General features: G+C 38.5%; 1 non-coding gene across 1 annotated transcript; it reads left to right on the forward strand.

Moving 5' to 3' along the window:
• Positions 1-4,456: 4,456 nt before the first annotated feature.
• On the forward strand, positions 4,457-4,563 carry LOC141715888 (small nucleolar RNA R71). Its single transcript, XR_012572633.1, has one exon. It is a non-coding gene; the product is annotated as a small nucleolar RNA R71 (small nucleolar RNA).
• Positions 4,564-19,327: the final 14,764 nt, after the last annotated feature.

The following is a 19,327-nucleotide window of genomic DNA, read 5'->3' on the forward strand; positions in this document are numbered from 1 at the left end:
TATACATTTTGTTATTTTCGTACGCTTGAAGTCGAAATTCATCCAGTTCATTAAGCTGAAGCATTCTTTTCTTACCAGCTGCATCTAAATCCAGGTTCAACTTTTTCAATGCCCAGTAGGCCTTATGCTCAAGCTCCGTAGGTAGATGACATCCCTTTCCGTACACCAACTGAAACGGTGACATCCCAAGTGGAGTTTTGTATGCTGTTCTGTAAGCCCAAACAGCTTCATCGAGCTTTAAAGACCAATCCTTCCTTGACGGACAAACAACCTTCTCTAGAATGCGTTTTATCTCTCTATTAGACACTTCCACTTCCGCTTGACCATTTGTTTGCGGATGATAGGCAGTAGCTACTCGATGATTCACATTATAACACTGCATTATAGAAGTGAACTTACGGTTGTAAAAATGCGATCCTTCATCACTTATGATTACCCGAGGTGTTCCAAACCTTGTGAAAATTTGCTTATGAAGAAAATTTAGCACTGCCTTTGCATCATTTTTCGGTAAAGCTTTAACTTCGACCCATTTTGAGACATAATCGACTGCCAGCAAGATGTACTGATTATTGTAAGACGAGATAAAAGGCCCCATGAAATCGATTCCCCATACATCAAAGACCTCGACTTCAAGCATCACATTTAATGGCATTTCATCCTTCCTTGACAAATTTCCCACTCTTTGGCAACGATCACACCTTAAAACAAACTGATGAGCATCCTTGAACAAAGTAGGCCAGAAAAAACCTGCTTGCAGAATACGAGCTGCCGTCTTTTCACCGCCATAGTGTCCACCATAAACCGTGAAATGGCAGTCTCGTAATATCCCCTCCGTCTCACAGAACGGGATACATCTCCTGATGATCTGGTCAGCTCCCTGTCTAAACAAATATGGTCCATGCCACATATACCACTTCACCTCATGCAGAAACTTCTTCTTTTGAGCGGATGTCAAATTAGGAGGCATTATATTGCTGACGAGATAGTTTATAATATCTGCAAACCATGGTTCTTCCTCCTGAATTGCAAACAACTGCTCATCCGGAAAAGATTCATTGATTAACGTCCTATCTTGTGAAGTAGAATCGGGATTCTCCAACCTAGAGAGGTGGTCAGCTACTTGATTCTCAGTACCTTTTCTATCTTTGATCTCTAACTCAAATTCCTGAAGTAAAAGCACCCAACGAATGAGTCTCGGCTTCGAATCCTTCTTAGAAATAGATAGCGAATAGCTGCATGATCAGTGAATACTGTTACTTTCATACCAAGCAGATAAGATCGAAATTTCTCAAAGCCAAAGACTATAGCCAAAAGCTCCTTCTCAGTAGTGGTGTAGTTCAATTGGGCACCATTTAAAGTCTTACTCGCATAGTAGACCACATGGAAGAGATTTTTCTTGCGCTGTCCCAGAACTGCACCTACCGCATAATCACTCGCATCACACATCATCTCAAATGGTTCTGTCCAATCTGGTGCTGTAATGACTGGTGCTGTGATCAAACTCTTCTTGAGAGTCTCGAATGCTGCCAAACATTCATCATCGAATTTGAACGGCACATCTTTCTCAAGCAAATTGCACAACGGCTTAGATATCTTTGAAAAGTCCTTGATGAATCGCCGATAAAAACCTGCATAACCAAGAAAACTACGGATTCCTTTCACAGAATTAGGTGGGGGAAGATTTTCAATGACTCCCACCTTGGCCTTGTCCACCTCCAGACCCTTGCTAGAGACCTTATGCCCAAGGATAATGCCTTCACGCACCATAAAGTGACATTTCTCCCAATTAAGCACCAAATTAGTTTCCACGCATCTTTTGAGTACGGCGCGCAGATTATTCAAACATTCATCATATGAGTGTCCAAAGACGGAGAAGTCATCCATGAACACTTCGATATTATTTCCAATCATGTCAGAGAATATAGCCATCATACATCTCTGAAAGGTGGCCGGGGCGCCACATAACCCAAACGAAACTCTGCGAAAAGCAAACGTGCCAAATGGACAAGTGAAGGTAGTCTTTTCCTGATCCTCTGGTGCAATACAAATCTGATTATACCCGGAATAACCATCCAGAAGACAAAAATACTCATGACCCGCCAATCTGTCAAGCATCTGATCAATAAATGGAAGGGGGAAGTGATCCTTCCTTGTGGCTTTGTTCAATTTTCTATAATCCATGCATACTCTCCATCCTGTAACTGTTCGAGTAGGGATGAGCTCATTCTTTTCATTTGCGACCACAGTGATACCTCCCTTCTTAGGTACACATTGTACGGGGCTCACCCATGAGCTGTCAGAAATAGGATAAATGATGCCTGCATCTAGCCATTTCAGAATTTCTTTCTTCACTACCTCCTTCATGATGGGATTTAGTCTTCGCTGCTGTTCCACAGTTGGCTTACTACCTTCCTCTAGCAGAATTTTATGTATACAATATGAAGGACTTATCCCCATGATGTCTGCTATGGTCCATCCTATAGCCGATTTGAATTCTCTCAAAATCCTTAAGAGCTTGTCTTCCTCACTACCTGAAAGGTCAGATGAAATAATAACAGGTAACGTAGATGAATCACCTAAAAAAACATACCTCAAGTGTTCAGGTAATGGCTTGAGCTCCAAGGTAGGTGCTTCCTCTATTGATGGTTTGAGCTTCCCTTCGGCGTTCTTGAGGTCAGAAGTACCAAGAGATTCAAATGGTATGTCCAGCTTTCGCTTCCAGGGAGAAGCGTTCAGATATTGTAATTGCTCGTTGCTATCTTCATCATCGCTGTCAATATCCCCCACTAAGGCCTTTTCCAATGCATCAGACATTAGCATGTGATCGAGTTCCGAAGTAACCGCAGAATCAATCACATCCACTTTTAAGCACTCCTCATCTTCTGTAGGGAATTTCATTGCCTTGAATACGTTGAAGGTCACATCCTGATCTTGGACCCGTATAGTAAGTTCCCCTTTTTGCACATCTATCAAGGTACGACCAGTAGCCAAGAAAGGCCTTCCCAAGATTATGGGAATCTTCTTATCTTCCTCAAAATCCAGAATAACAAAATCTGCAGGAAAGAAGAGCTTATCCACCTTGACGAGCACATCCTCAACTATGCCCCTTGGGTAAGTAATGGAACGGTCAGCCACTTGTAGTGACATGTACGTGGGTTTTGGATCAGGCAGATCCAGTTTTTTAAAGATCGACAACGGCATCAGATTAATGCTTGCTCCCAAATCACAAAGGCACTTGTCAAACGTCAGATTGCCAATTGTGCAAGGAATGGTGAAGCTTCCTGGATCTTTCAGTTTTGGTGGTAACTTTTGTTGCAGAACAGCGCTGCATTCTTCCGTGAGAGCAACGGTTTCAAGGTCATCCAGTTTCACCTTCCTTGAAAGAATAGTCTTCATAAACTTCGCATAACTAGGCATTTGTTCAAGAGCTTCAGCGAAAGGTATATTGATGTGAAGTTTCTTGAACACCTCCAGAAACTTCCCGAACTGTCTATCCAGCTTTTGTTGCTGCAATCTCTTAGGAAAAGGTGGTGGAGGATAGAGCTGTTTCTCCCCTGTATTAGCCTCAGGCAGAGTGTGTTCAACAGTAGTCTTCCTTGGTTCCGCCGCTTTCTCCTTTTGCTTAGATTCTTCACCTCTAATTTCAGCTTCTAATTCTTTTGCCTTTTCAGCATCAGCTACTTTTCCAGACCTTAAGGTAATAGCCTTGACTTTCTCTTTATCTTCCTTCCTGCCTGGTACTTCCGTGTCACTGGGAAGAGTGCCAGGTTGACGATTGAGCACTGCATTGGCTAATTGACCGATTTGATTTTCCAAGTTCTTTATAGAAACCGCCTGACTCTTGCACAACAGCTTAAGTTCCTCAAAATCAGCACTAGTAGGTGCAGCTGCACTTCCCTGTTGAGGATATGATTGCCTTGTAGCATACTGATGTGGTTGCTGGAATCCAGGTGGGTTAAACTGTTTACTCACTCCTTGCTGATATGGTGGCTGAATAGCATTCTGATTATTCCCCCAGCTGACATTTGGATGATTTCTGTTGTTAGGATGATAGGTCGCTGGCACAGGCTGCTGTTGTCGCTGATAATTATTCACATACTGAACAGATTCGTTTACAAGAGAACACTGATCCGTAGCATGAGAACCTGCACAAAGCTCACAAACCATAGCTATTTGATTAACTCCATACGTAGCCAAAGAATCAACCTTCATTGATAGTGCTTGGAGCTGGGCTGCAATAGCGGTGGCTGCATCAACTTCCAGAATACCTGCTACCTTGCCTGACGTCATCCTCTGAGTTGGGTTTTGATGCTCATTTGCAGCCATCGTCTCTATAAGATTATACGCCTCAGTATAGCTTTTAGCCCATAAGGCGCCTCCAGCTGCTGCATCGAGCATGGGCCGAGATTGAGCCCCCAAACCATTATAGAAACCAGTTATCACCATCCAATCCGGCATTCCATGATGTGGACATTTTCTCAACATTTCCTTGTAGCGTTCCCAAGCCTCGCACATAGACTCCGTAGGTTGCTGCGCAAACTGAGTAAGAGCACTCCTCATAGCAGTAGTCTTTGCCATTGGATAAAACTTCACCAGAAACTTTTGTGCAAGATCTTGCCACGTAGTGATGGACCCAGCTGGTTCAGAATGTAACCAGTCTTTAGCCTTGTCCCTTAGTGAGAATGGGAAAAGCCTCAACTTGATAGCCTCATCAGTCACGCCATTATACTTAAAAGTGCTGCAGATCTCGACAAAATTCCTTATGTGCATGTTGGGGTCTTCAGTTGCCGCTCCTCCAAAAGAAACAGAATTCTGCACCATCTGAATAGTGCCCGACTTGATTTCAAAGGTGTTAGCTTGAATAGCCGGATGAAGGATGCTTGACTGAATGTCATCAATTTTAGGCCGAGAAAAATCCATGAGAGCTGGGTCAGCTTGAACAATATGATCTCCCATGTTTACTGGTTCTTTCTGCTCAGTTCCTGAATCCGAATCCTCAAAATCTAACTTCTCTGGAATATCAAGAACTTCGTCTGTCTCCTCAGCTGTATCTAAAGTCCTCTTGCGAGCACGAGAACGAGTTTGCATAAACGCTTGCTAAAGTACCTGAAACACAACCGAAAAAAAAAGAAAAAAATAAGTAACTACTACGTCCTAATCACTGAGTCCTAATGACCAATGATGGTAAGTACATAAACTAAACAAATACGCCGAGTCCCCGGCAGCGGCGCCAAAAACTTGTTAGGGCGAAAACATGCGCTAATATTCACGCAAGTATACGCGTTCGCAAGTAATATAGAATACTTTCTAGTTCGTTCCCTCAGAGACTCAGACTAAATTATTGTCTAATTAAACTCACTCACCAATGTATGATTACTTCTCAATGTTAAGATAATAACACTTAAAATTGTTGATTAAATATTAACTATAATTAACTACTTAATTAACCACTTAACTAACACTTCAATTTATCAATAATAAACACTCATGAGATCACAACTTCATTATTACTTCCGTCTATAGCCATTGTTATTACCTTTAGCATGTGACAGTGATGATATTAATCGAATAACACGAAACTGATAAAAGCCAACTTTCATTGTACTAATACCATTCTACCAAGCATCCACAATTAAGATAGAAGTCGAATAGTCATCAATTATGTTGAGTTCCCATATGTCTACAGAAATTGACAACACAACGATTTAAGCACAAGTTATTCTTTTTGATTATATAGGGAAAATAAAACTGTTAGAGTTACCCACTAATCATGCACAACGTACATGAACCTATGCTAGCATGGCAAGTTCTAAATCTCAAGATCCACCGTCGCTTCACAAGAGATTAACACCCTATCTTATATGTTCGCGACGCACATAAGACGAATACGCACAACCAATACTAGATATCATGCAATCATCACACACTAAAGTATTAAACAATTAACTAAAGAATTCCATAATAAATCCGTTGCAACCCCATGATCACGATTAGCCCATAATAGAACTTATCGCCATCATGGGTTCATATGAAATCATGATAAACAAACACAAGAAAATAATAACTAAACTAATTATATTAAAACAGAGTACGTCACAAGAATAAATAAGTCAAAGCAAGAAAACTAGCATCCAACATTACAACGAAACAAGAATCACAAGAAAATATGCTCCCTCTTCGTTGCGGTGTGCTAAATCGGTCTTCTTCCTTATCTCCTTCGCTTCTTGCGTAAAACACAATCTTCTTTTTTTCCAATCCCCCCTGTAAAAACGTCTCAAATCTACTTATATAATAGTCCCATAAAACTCAGATTACATAGAAGTTGGAAGCCAAACAGAAGTAGAAGTCTAAAATAATTCAGCAAAATTCCCGACCCTGCGCGGCCGCTCAGCATAGCTGCGCGGGCGCGCATGCCTCTACTGGAAAAAATCCAAGTTTGCTCCATTTCTTCGCCGTAATCTGCCCGTTCCTTTCCTCTCACAATGGTGAACACATACCAAGGCTTATTCTTGATGATTCCTCCCCCGAAATGCAACTAATACCCTGAAATGCATAAACACTAGAAAAACGCATCAAGTACACAAAATACTTGATTTCAAGACACCAATTTAAGCCATTTTAAGACGTTCTAAGTGGTATAAAATGGCACTTATCAGCTTCATGCAGGAATTGGCAGTGGATACAATTTAGGAGTAAAGTCTCTAAAGAAACCTTTCATGTATTAAATGTTTATGGTCCTGTGAGTTTACATTATAAAAGGAAGTTATGGGAGGAACTTTCAGCTGCTCTAGATATTTCTAACAATGATCTCGTTTGTAAAACAAGATACTTTAATAGTATCAAGGATGACTGTTAGATAATGAATTACACATAGAGGGGGGTGAATGTGTGTTTTGTGTTTTTCTGCTTTTTTTGAAGTGTTCATGATTATGAACAAAATAAATTAAATCTTGCAGTAAGATGTGTTAATACTGAAATTAAACAAGCAATAATAGTGGACACAAATCTTTCAAAACTCACTTAATTTTATATTAAAATTAAGAATGTTTTCCTACAAAATTTCTAGGCTCTTTGTTGCTAAAGAGCTTAGCTTCTTCCTTGAGAGAATACACAATTTTTTTTATCTAAATTGTTACAACTGACAAAGCATCCAGTATTTACTTTATAGATCAGTAAACACTGGTTATTACACAGCATGCAATAGCATGTACTAAACCCTATTTTTAGATAATCAAATCTTTATATTTCTGGCTTAGTGTATCTTGCTAATCTTGCACACCTGTGACTTTATTTTACCAGTTGATCTTGGCCTTTGATCTTATACTCTTCAAGCTGCTTTTTATAGACTTGTCAATCCAACTGATTGGATTATTTATTGATTGATAATATTGGATATTGAACTGGTCTGCACTTTATACTTTGAGTTTTATTTCGAGATCTCCAGTTTGGTATGTAGAGAACTAGACATCTCGATAAGTATATTGGATTATCGAGATCTCTAATCATTCTACAGTAATTTTGACTTGTAGAGGTCTCTAAGTTCTCTATAAGAGAATTTAGCTTGTTGAGATCTCTCATATTCATGTCTTCACTTTGACTTGTCGATATCTCTGAGTTCTCTAGTGGCAAATAAACTTATCGATATCTCAGAGATCTCTAATGATATTTTGACTTGTCGATATCTCATAGATCTCTAGTGATATTTTGGCTTATCGATATCTCAGAGATCTCTAGTGATATTTTGACTTATCGATATCTCTAGAGTTCTCTAGTGAAGAAATGACTTGTCGATATCTCCAATCTTCATGTCTTCAATTTGGCTTGTCGATATCTCTGAGTTCTCTAGTAGCTTTTCTAACTTCTCGATAAGTCATTCTGGAGTTCTCAAATGACTTCTATATAATACTTAATCTGTGACTTGTAGAGAACTTGACTTAGGGTATTTTTCCCAAAATAGATTTATTCAACTTCAAGCTTCTTCATAATTCTTTTGAGTCATGATCTTCTTGATCTTCTTCCAGATAGAATTCTTAGGCTTGATACTGTTTATAGAAAAAGATTTCAGTCTGCCCTTGAACATTTTTACAGACTTAAGAATTATAATACATAATGCAAACATAGACTATCATACAACTTACTTAGGGTTGTCAATTTGACTTAGTCTTGTTATTGTACATGCATGTCTTGCACAACAATCTCCCCCAGTTTGTGAGAAGATTGTTTAACACAAATTCATGCCTGTTAACAAGACTACCCCAAGCTACAATGGAAAATAAGACTAATGCATAAAAATTGATACAATTACAACATTTATACATTATGTAAAGACTGTTTTTGCTTCTATTTCTTCTGTAATAAATTCCTTTAAATAAACAAGAATTTCAAGTTCTTCTATTATTGATGTCCCTTCTAGAGCTTCCACAAGTTTGAGTCTGTCTAGATTTGGATAACCATCAAGCAAATCAATCCTAAATTTTGTGAATTTTCCAGCTTTGACATTTAGAATTTTTCCATCCTTAGAAATTCTGTTCATTCCTTTTGCCTTGAGTTATTCTGATCTTTTGATGTACATTTCAATCTTCTCATCATACTTTCTTTTTCTCTCCTCATATTCAGCATCATTCATTGCTCTTCTTTCCTCCCTTACAATCAACCATTCGGCCAAAATAGATCTCCATACTTTTGTAGCAGTATCCTTATCCTTCAGTAATGTTATCACTCTCTTGATTTATGTGGGAGAGAGTGAGTCCATTAAGCTACAGCCAAGAAATGTGAAAGACCCATCTTAATAGTAGATTCTTACTTCCCTCAGAGTTACAACCCAGACTCTAACTATTTTTTCAGCTAGTTGTTGAAAATAATCTTCATCTGGGATGCACCAATTTAAAGGTAGAAAGTCACTTTGCTTGAAACAGTTCCAGATAACCCTTTCAGTAACTTGTGTTTTTTCAGTATTCTTGGCTTTCTTAGATTTCCTCCCAACAGACTTGTAGTTAATTTTGAGTGAAGGCTTGACATAAGGTAGGTTTATGATTTTCTTGAGAAATGTTTGGCTTGAGGTGATTGGTATTTTTAGGAAGGTGTTTGCAATTTGTTTGTATAGGAATTTAGGCTTAGAGGTTTGAGATGGTTTAATGATTGAGTTTGTTGGCTTTGAAGGTTGAGCTTGAGTTGTTTGTATTTTTAGGATTTGTTGTGGTTGTGATCTTGACTTATCTTGCTTTTTTTTCCTACGCCTCTCATCCCCTTTCTTCTTCTCATCATCCTTTTTCTCTTCTTACTTCTTGTCCTTTCTGCCAGTTGCTTTGGAAGATTGACTTGGATTTGAGCCAGAGGGTTTTTGTTTGCCATCCTTCTACTCATCATCATCCTTGTCATTTCTTAAATTATATTAAGTATTTGGCAACATGGTGTCAGCATTTACAAGATATCTGTCTAAGATTTGTATCATCTCCACATCCTCATGCTTCTTGTTCCTTTTGTACTTTAGATCAGACTGCAAAGTCATGATCAGCCTCATATTTGATCTAACAGTTTAGGAACAAGGAGATGTTTGCTCTTTTTGGTTGTTGGATAAATGTAGACTACTTCTTTGTTTGGATATTAGATAGGCTTCAGGAAAAGCTGTTATTTATGCCTTTTTGAGCTCATGGAGAAGTTGGGTGTCTTCTGGAATAACAGGATTCACTATGTCAATCATTACATCCAGTTCAGATGCTCTTAAAGTTTGAAGATTTGGAAGAGTCGCCTGAAGACAACTGTCCACACCACCATCATTAATGTTCACAACTATTCTTTTCTCCAAGAAGTTATCAATTTCACAACCACTGCCCTAATGAAGTTGATGTTCTTGGCCAAAGCTTTCTTGTAGGTCACATAATTATTTTGAAGAGACATTCTTAGTACTACAAGAAGTAACTGAATTTCTGATCTTAATTGGGTCCTTCTGCTACATTTAAAAGTTTTTCTTTTTAAACATCAACTTGAGAAGAGCTTTGACCAACCTGAATAGGCTTTTTAGACTTTTCTTTAGCATCCCTGGATTGTTGAATCCTAGCCTCAATCTCCCCCTTAGTCTTGGTGACGGGCATGAGTAGGGGAGTTGGTAATTCTGGCCTTATTTGTTCAGGTAGAGAGGGTAATGGTATGTTGAGCTTCCCCATAATGTCCCTCAAAGCAACATAATTCTGCATTTGGAGATGCTTGTGAGAGAGTCCACCAGGGTCTGGATGTCTGATTATTGACTCTTGACTAGAGAAGTCAAGGCTTGAACTTGAGCATTGAGGGAGGCATTTGAGGACTACAGGTCTGAGACTTGTTGTTGAAGAGATTGGATTTGCGATTTGTGGAGATTGTGACAGGATGATGAGAACTTGTAGATGTTGAGGAGCCAAAAGTTGCTTCCACAGCTTGTTTGATGCCGTCCATAAGCAATATAGAAGGCTCATATCTGGTCTGGTGAAGCTAGTCCAGCTTGATATTTGTATCATTTGTGATTTGCTGTTGGACCACTTCATGAAGAGCAATGAAAGACTGTCTGAGATTTTTGACATATTTTTCAATAGAAGTCAGATCCATCCTTGCTATTTGATCAGCAAAACGTTTGAACTTTAAAGTGATCTTGACTTGTGATGGTATAATCTCATCCATATTCTCTTTCACTAGTTTCCTGATTTTGTCTTCATGACCAACCAGCTTGAGTTCTAGTGCTTTTCCAAAGAGATGGAAAACTTTGAGTTGAGCCTTGGAAACTTCATTAATTGCATTATAAACTTCACCAGGAGTCAGTGCTTTAGCATTTCTGCCCAAAATAGTCAGATAATCTTCCCTAAACTTAGCTAAAACACCCTCCATCTCCAGATTATAGTCCTTGTTCAGCCAAACATCACAGTTGACATCTTGTTCAGCTTCATTAACAATTTTGTCTTGTTGCACATGGACATCTGTTTGATAGGAGAGCATAATGGCTTGATAGTACTGGTTAGACATATCTGAGGTCAGCAACCGTTGAGAGATGTAATAACCCCAATTTTTGGGAAATTTTGAAACCCTTATGAATAGTGTTTTTGCTGAATGAGAAAACTTTTCATGCCACACTATGTAGGGGTTCTGTTATTGATCTTCTGGGATATTATTAGTACTCTATGTGGTATATCTTTGGATATTTAATATTCATTTCAAGTACAAGTTTCAAAACTTCTACTTCAATTATTTTTATAAAGATTATTCTTTATGGAAATATTATTTAAATAATAATATTCAGATATTTTCTAATATATTGGGACTGATTTATTTTGTTAAATCAGCATCACTCCAAACATTCTTAAAAATGTTTTGCGAGTCTTCAAAATGATTTTTTAAAAGTTAGAGCGGATCCCAAAACTCATTTTTATATTTAAGATCCTCCTTTCGAAGGGGATTTAAATACTCGCTCAAAACCTGAGGGATCCGGCTCTGTGGTGTGTTTTATATTCGCAACAAGGTTGCTGTTTTGTTAAATGAATCGATTACTTACCCAACACTCGGGAAGTAAAATTCTTGGAACAAGTTAATCCATTAACAGGCATCGCCTGGGAAATATCGGTGAGTTCTCCTTTCCAACTAGATACGACTTCTTGGTGGAGCCGTATCAACAAGTTTCTACTTGGGGAAAGGGGGAACGAGCTTTATGTTTCAGAGTCATGGATTTCATCTGAACTAGGAGTGGCGTAAGTGGTCGAGTGGCGCCGGCCCAGCCTTATTATATTGGCCCAAATGGCCTGGAAGTTCCGCTAAGGCGGTCCATTCCTTAGGAGTTCAGTGTTCGGTTGACAAGTAAATCCGACAGGTTCTCCTCTACATGTAGAAAATGGTGGGGTTGCACTACTACGACTGATCATCGTAAGTGGTCTTCCTGGCGCGGCAAACTCCCGTAATGAGTTCATCATCCAATTGGATATTTCTGCAACACTACCCAGAGCACTTCGATAGAAAGGCTACTGTTGGGCGATTATTGAGTGTTGGCAGGGTCAATTTTTCAAAATGATATTTGCATCAAATGAAGTATCTCGTAACTTCATTTTATTTTGATGATATTTTGAAAGATTTAATCTATTCAAATCTGGTCTTGTAGTCTCATCTATGTGATGAACTTTTGAACTAATTATAACTTGAACGGTGGTAGTTCAAATAGTATTTGGAAAAGATATAAGTATATTGGAGTATCTTGTAACTTCATCTTTTAAACTTATATCTAGTAAATGATTATCTTATGCATGACAAAGATTTTCAGAAAAACGTTGAGACAAGGTTAGATATATGAGATCACCTTGCAACGGTATTTTTATACAATTATACACTGGAACTCTGTGTGTATTATGCATGGAAGAGGACTTCCAATATTTTGAAAAGTATATATATATATATATATATATACTGAATATTTTGCGACTTCATCGCATTAAGATATCAACTTGGTTCATTTCTTTTGACCAAGACTTTCATGAGTACTATGAGAATGCTCATATATTGTAAGTTATTATAAATATTATTTTGGTGGGCTTGCTGCTCACCCTTGCTTTCTTCTTTCATCACACAACATCAGATAGGCAAGATGAACAGGACCAAGCTCCCAATTCGCAAGCGGATAGGAAACGTTCCGCAGCTTTCTGGAAGCGTTCAGGCCGCTGTAGCTGAGGTAGAAATTACCAATAGGCTAAGTTTTCAACTAGTAATGTACCAGACTTATGTATATTATGAATTGTAATAATGGCAAAGAAATGTAAATTTATTCAGAAACCTTTTTAAGGTGTATTGACATAATTGTGGAATAAAACGACTTGTGATTATTTTTGGATATTCATCTCTGAGACTATAACTTGTGGTGTGTGTGTGTATATTGTGGGGTCACAGTAAAGAATAGTTGATTGTTTAATAAGATTGGGTGTTGTTAAGGGAAGTGGAACTCGTGACAATCCGGATCCCCGACCCCGGATTTGGGGGTGTTACAGAAGTGGTATCAGAGCTAAGCGTTATAAACCTCAGAGATGATGTGACGTTAAAATAATAAGTTCACTAAGATAATAAGAACTCTTGCCAAGTTCATAGTCGGACTAGCTAACGTAGTACTGACAGTTAAAACCCTTATGGGAACCCTTATAAATATCGTGATAGAAGCATAGTTCGTTATCGTATATGGTAGCGGGCCTCCGAACCCTGAGGTTGAGAAGCAACAACGCGATGATGTTTTATTGAGTTATTGGAGAACAGATTGTGGATCCAATAGAGCTTCCTAACGCAGGACCGGATGATGTTCATATTGAGGATGTAGTGGTTGAGGATGTTGTCCTAGATGGGATTGTTGCTGAGGAGGATCTCGTGGAGGATCCTAACAAGAATGAATAAAGGACCACTGAGGAATTGATGACCATGGTTAGGGCGACTACCAGAGGTAGGATTGGCCGGTCACTACCAGAGGTTCGTTCAAGTTTGTAAAGATAGTAGCCCCTTTAACGCGGCTTACTCATAAGACTGAGAAGTTCGAATGGACAGAGAAATGCGAGAACAACTTTTAAGAACTGAAGCAATGATTGGTGACGGCCCCTATGATGGCATTGCCGGATGGAAAAAGGAGATTTTGTGATGTGTAGTGACGCTTCGCATAAGGAATTAGGGTGCTTCTTATACAGCACAACAAGGTAATCGCGTACGCGTCAAGACAATTAAGGGAATATAAAATTCGATATCCCCACCCATGAGCTTGGGCTCGTGGCAATAGTTTTGCCCTAAAGATTGGAGGCACTACTTGTATGGAGAGAAGTGCGAGAATTACCTAAGCCATAAGTGCTCTAGTACATTTTCACGCAGAAAGAGCTCAACATGCGCCAAATGAGGTGGTTAGAGCTAATCAAGGATTACAATTATGAGATTCTATATCATTCGGGGAAAGCCAATGTGGTGGCTAATGCCCTTAGTATAAAAGAGAGACTCAAGATGAAAATGTCTTTGGGAGAGTTGATACGAGATTTTGAGAAAATGGAAATAGAAGTGAAGGTAACCGGAGCCGGTACCGAAAAGCTGTTTGAGATTACAATACAGCCCGAATTATTGGAGAAGATCATATTGTACCAAGAAAAAATGATGAATTAAGGCAGGGAGCCAACAAATAGATAAGAGATTAATACCGAGAAAGAGGATAAGGGAATAATGAGATATTCCTACAGAATTTGGGTTCCAAATGTTCAAGAGCTTAAAGATGAGATCTTAGATGAAAGCTAGTTTGAGGAATAAGATTTAGAGCAAACCCTGAACGTGATAGTCAGGGAGGTCGCCATCAAGATAGAAGGAACCCATAACATGATGAAATGGAAAATGAGGATTTAAAATATGTAGGATGACCCCGATTATGGGGAGGAGGAGGGAATGTTCAGACTAAGGAAACAGAAGTCGAGTAAGGAAAGGAGACCCGAGACGGTACTCCTATACGAAAAATTTATGGACCTGTCTAGACAGAACTTAGAATATTATCCCCAACCACCACCCTGAGGAAATAATGCGGTGAGAAATTCTTTCAGGACCTTTAAGTCGCTAAGCTCTCAGAGTTCCAAGGAACAAGCTGACCCAGTCGAGGCAAGAGCCTGGCTAAAGGAAATATAGGAATCATTTGAGATTCTAAATGATTGACGAATCACAAAAGACTGTTTTGTCACTTACCCTCCTAAGAGAGAGGCCACCCGCTGGTGAAAGGCCAAGGAAGGCACGGAGCAAGAGATTATAATAAACTGATTTAAGTTCAGTCAATTGTTTTCAGGAAAGTACTTCCCAAGGTTATGGAGATAGTGTAAAAGCTTTAGAGCCAGAACAAAGGCAGATGAGTATGATGAATTATGAATCTAAGTTGTAAAAGTTATCAAGATTCGTTCTGAGGACACGAATCCAGAATGACGGGATGTTTGAAATCAATGCTTATGTTGTGTTGGTTCATGAAATAATTGTAAGAGAAAGAAAAAAAAATAAAAAGAAACTGAAGTGGAAAGGAATATAAAGGCAATAGAGTTTGAGGAATGATAAGGGAGTTGGGTATGAGGAAACCCTAAAGAATCATAGTAATAGAAATAGAAAAGTATGTGATCGTCAGGATGAGGATGATTCACTATGAGCTAAAGTTGATGGTTAAAGGCATAAGAGATGTACATATTGTACCCCCTTTAAGATTGGGAGAATTCGAGGAAACCTTGAGATAGTTTGAAGGATAAATAATGAGACGCGGATAGACTGAGGAGACAAGAAAGTAGGAAATTAGGAAAATTGGATGAAGGAGGTGACCTTCAAGAAGGTGAAGTGTAAGACCGGTGGCATGATACCCAGAAAGGGAGACGCCAGGTATGAAAGATATCCCAACATTGAGATGACTGTTGAGATAAACAACAAAAGAAAATGAGGATTTATTAAGAAGATGTTCACGTTGAACACGACCAATATCTTCCAGAACATCCATGTTATCATTACCAAATTAGGAAAGAAAAGCGGGTAACCATTGTTATCTTTTGAAGGCCATATGTGTTGACCTCAGTTTGAATAAGGATGCTATTATGAAATTGGTATAGACTATCTGGGTGGGAATGATTGAATAAGATAATCTATCAAGGATATATGACTTGATTTATCCATTGAAAGATGCAGGTGCCTTTTAAAGGTGGAATTAAGGATAGAACATTGGTAACTTAAAATGAATCCTAGGGGAATGCATAAAGGTTGGCATTTCACCCTTAGTAGGGATAGTATGAGTTTGACAGTAGGATTTGGAAAGGGTTAAGGTAACAACAACCTTTAAGAATCAGTGGAGAAATTCTTCAGAAGTATATAGACAATGATTCTGGTATTAATAAATGGTATTTTAATATGCCCTGTATCTAGGGAATACAGGAGGAACGATTGAAGGATAACCTTAGAGGTTTTACAAGGAGAAAGGTAATATTCAAAATTTTCAAGAATAGAAATGTTGATAAAGGAAATATGACGTAATTATATTGATACCAAGTGAGACACGTGTTAAACCACGAGAAGGTATGGATCGAACCAGTAATGGTCGAAATTGTTCAGGGCAATTAGGACTTAAGATAAGATGTTCTAAGTATAAATTGAGAGTCAGTCGTGACAGTGATTAACCTCTAAAGACTGAGGCAATAACTTATGGAAAAAAAATGGTGATTTTTTTTTTTACTCATCAGATTTTAAGGAAAACATCTTCATATAAGCTGTGATTGAAATGAGGTAGAAAATTATTTGGAGGTGGTTAAAATGACATTGACTGTAAGGAAATTGTACTATCAGGAAAGACCAAAGAGGTGGCCGACACTTTAAAGGTAAGAGGATAATTATAGGCGCTTGTGCCAAAAGAATACAGTGATGATGGTTAAAGCTGTGAAGGTTGTATTATGGTTTGGAAGATTGACATTCCTTCTGATGACTGTGCAATACCCAACCGTAATAGTAGTTGGTAAAGGTTTAATTCGTGTAATCGCCATGAACGGGCTATCTATCTTAGAAGGTCCTATCTTGAGATAAGCCAGGACCATGTTTCAAAAAGGACTAAACAAACCTTTGAGATAAGTCTTCTATTGAAGGCATATGTTTACGAATGGTATTAACCTGCTATCGTTGCTTTGAGCGAAACTCTTCTGCAATTTTATCTGCTTCATGTCATGTATGTATGTCAGAATCAGGAGTGTACTCCATGAATCATGAATGGTGATTATGTTACCTCCTTAGAAGGATTTGATACGACATGTATGGACTCCGTATGGTTAGATATTAAGACTTCATGGAAAATGAATGACTACAGTAGGTCAGTGGTGGACCATAGTAAGGCAGCAATGATTCTGCGAGTATTGAGCTGAATACAACCGTGAGAGTTGTATTGGAATGGGTGTTGAGATTGAGTACCACTAATCGGATCGTGGTAGTGTATAAGTTATCATTGATAAACTAATTAAGTAGAGTATCTACCTAGTGAATTATTATTCTTTCTTATCAATAGAGAGTCGTATTATTATACGAGGAAGGTTGCGATACAAGCATATAATTCTAGTAACGATGATGTCCAGAATGAGAACCCAGATTCGATTTTCAATGTCGAGGGAGTTTCAAAGGTGATTGTGTATAAGCTCGAGGAAGAGCATGAGTCCATAGAATGATGGACGGAATAGCAAAAATATTTAAGCATGTGAAATGCGATGCTATAATACTTGATGCTGATATAAATACGTATATGTTTTGTTCTCCTATGACAAACCTCTATAGTTCAGAGGTAGGTTCCAAGCCAGATATTTTGTGGCAGTATATTTTTTCATATATACAATTCTCTTCAATTCATTCTTTTCTCTTCTTTTTATTTCATGTAAGCTGAGAAGAACAACCCTTCCAGAAAGGGGAGGTATTGCCGAATGACTATCTATCTGTGTGATAGAAGCCTAGTAGGATACCATCTATTGTTTAATTACTTGTCAAGTACTAAAGGCTGGCCACCTTCTGTTCTAACTATGCGATATAACAAGTGTTCATGATCATAGTGATCTCTCAATAAATTCTTTTACTTCTATATGAAGGATTAAGCTTTCGAAAATAGAAACAGCTGAAAAAGGAGTAATAAAGTTGTGGTAGTATTCGAAATGGAAACACATTCGTGATACTAAGGTTGGCATGGTTATTAAAAGGTTATAAAATTCTAACGAGCAAAAGTATAACCAGTATAATATTAGGAACGGAAGGTGATAGCGATTACGAACTGGAAAAGAATGGGTATTGAGAAGCAAAAGCTCTAATGCTAAAAGCTATAATGAGAGTCTGTGCAATAGACTTGAAAGAATTTGGAATGATCACTTAACGCGGATTAAGTTATATCACGATAATAGATCATATGTCAGTATTGAGATATCGCCTTATGAGATCCTAGAGGGAAGACAATGCCGATCTCCCTTATGTTAGGATGAAGTTGTAGAGCGCAAGATGCTCGGACCCGCAGTAGTCCAAAGGACCAAGGACATGATAAATCTAATCAAATGATGGCTGGTAGTAGCCCAAGATGGGAACACGAAGTATGTTGATTTAACACGAAAGGACAAGGAATGGGAAATAGGGGACCTAGTAATGTTATAGGTATCCCTTGGAAGAAAAGAATTAATGAGATTCGGAAAGAAAGGAAAGCTAAGTCCACCAAATTGTTGGACCCTTGGATATATTAAGAAGTATTGGGAAGTTAGCATATGAGCTAGCCTTACCCCAGAACATGTAGCAAGTCATAACGCGTTTCACGTATCAATGTTAAGAAAGGGTAATTCGGATGCCAGATAAATAGGGGCATAGGAGCGCATAGACATGCAACCAGACGTAACCTATATGGAGCAACCAGGAAGGGTATAGATTAAGAAGGAACGATTGCTTAGGAGAGGGTAATGGTATGTTGAGCTTCCCCATAATGTCCCTCAAAGCAACATAATTCTGCATTTGGAGATGCTTGTGAGAGAGTCCACTAGGGTCTGGATGTCTGATTATTGACTCTTGACTAGAGAAGTCAAGGCTTGAACTTGAGCATTGAGGGAGGCATTTGAGGACTACAGGTCTGAGACTTGTTGTTGAAGAGATTGGATTTGCGATTTGTGGAGATTGTGACAGGATGATGAGAACTTGTAGATGTTGAGGAGCCAAAAGTTGCTTCCACAGCTTGTTTGATGCCGTCCATAAGCAATATAGAAGGCTCATATCTGGTCTGTGAAGCTAGTCCAGCTTGATATTTGTATCATTTGTGATTTGCTGTTGGACCACTTCATGAAGAGCAATGAAAGACTGTCTGAGATTTTTGACATATTTTTCAATAGAAGTCAGATCCATCCTTGCTATTTGATCAGCAAAACGTTTGAACTTTAAAGTGATCTTGACTTGTGATGGTATAATCTCATCCATATTCTCTTTCACTAGTTTCCTGATTTTGTCTTCATGACCAACCAGCTTGAGTTCTAGTGCTTTTCCAAAGAGATGGAAAACTTTGAGTTGAGCCTTGGAAACTTCATTAATTGCATTATAAACTTCACCAGGAGTCAGTGCTTTAGCATTTCTGCCCAAAATAGTCAGATAATCTTCCCTAAACTTAGCTAAAACACCCTCCATCTCCAGATTATAGTCCTTGTTCAGCCAAACATCACAGTTGACATCTTGTTCAGCTTCATTAACAATTTTGTCTTGTTGCACTTGGACATCTGTTTGATAGGAGAGCATAATGGCTTGATAGTACTGGTTAGACATATCTGAGGTCAGCAACCGTTGAGAGATGTAATAACCCCAATTTTTGGGA

The sequence above is a fragment of the Apium graveolens genome, chromosome 3 (assembly GCF_009905375.1).
Source record: "Apium graveolens cultivar Ventura chromosome 3, ASM990537v1, whole genome shotgun sequence".
Taxonomy (NCBI): domain Eukaryota; kingdom Viridiplantae; phylum Streptophyta; class Magnoliopsida; order Apiales; family Apiaceae; genus Apium; species Apium graveolens.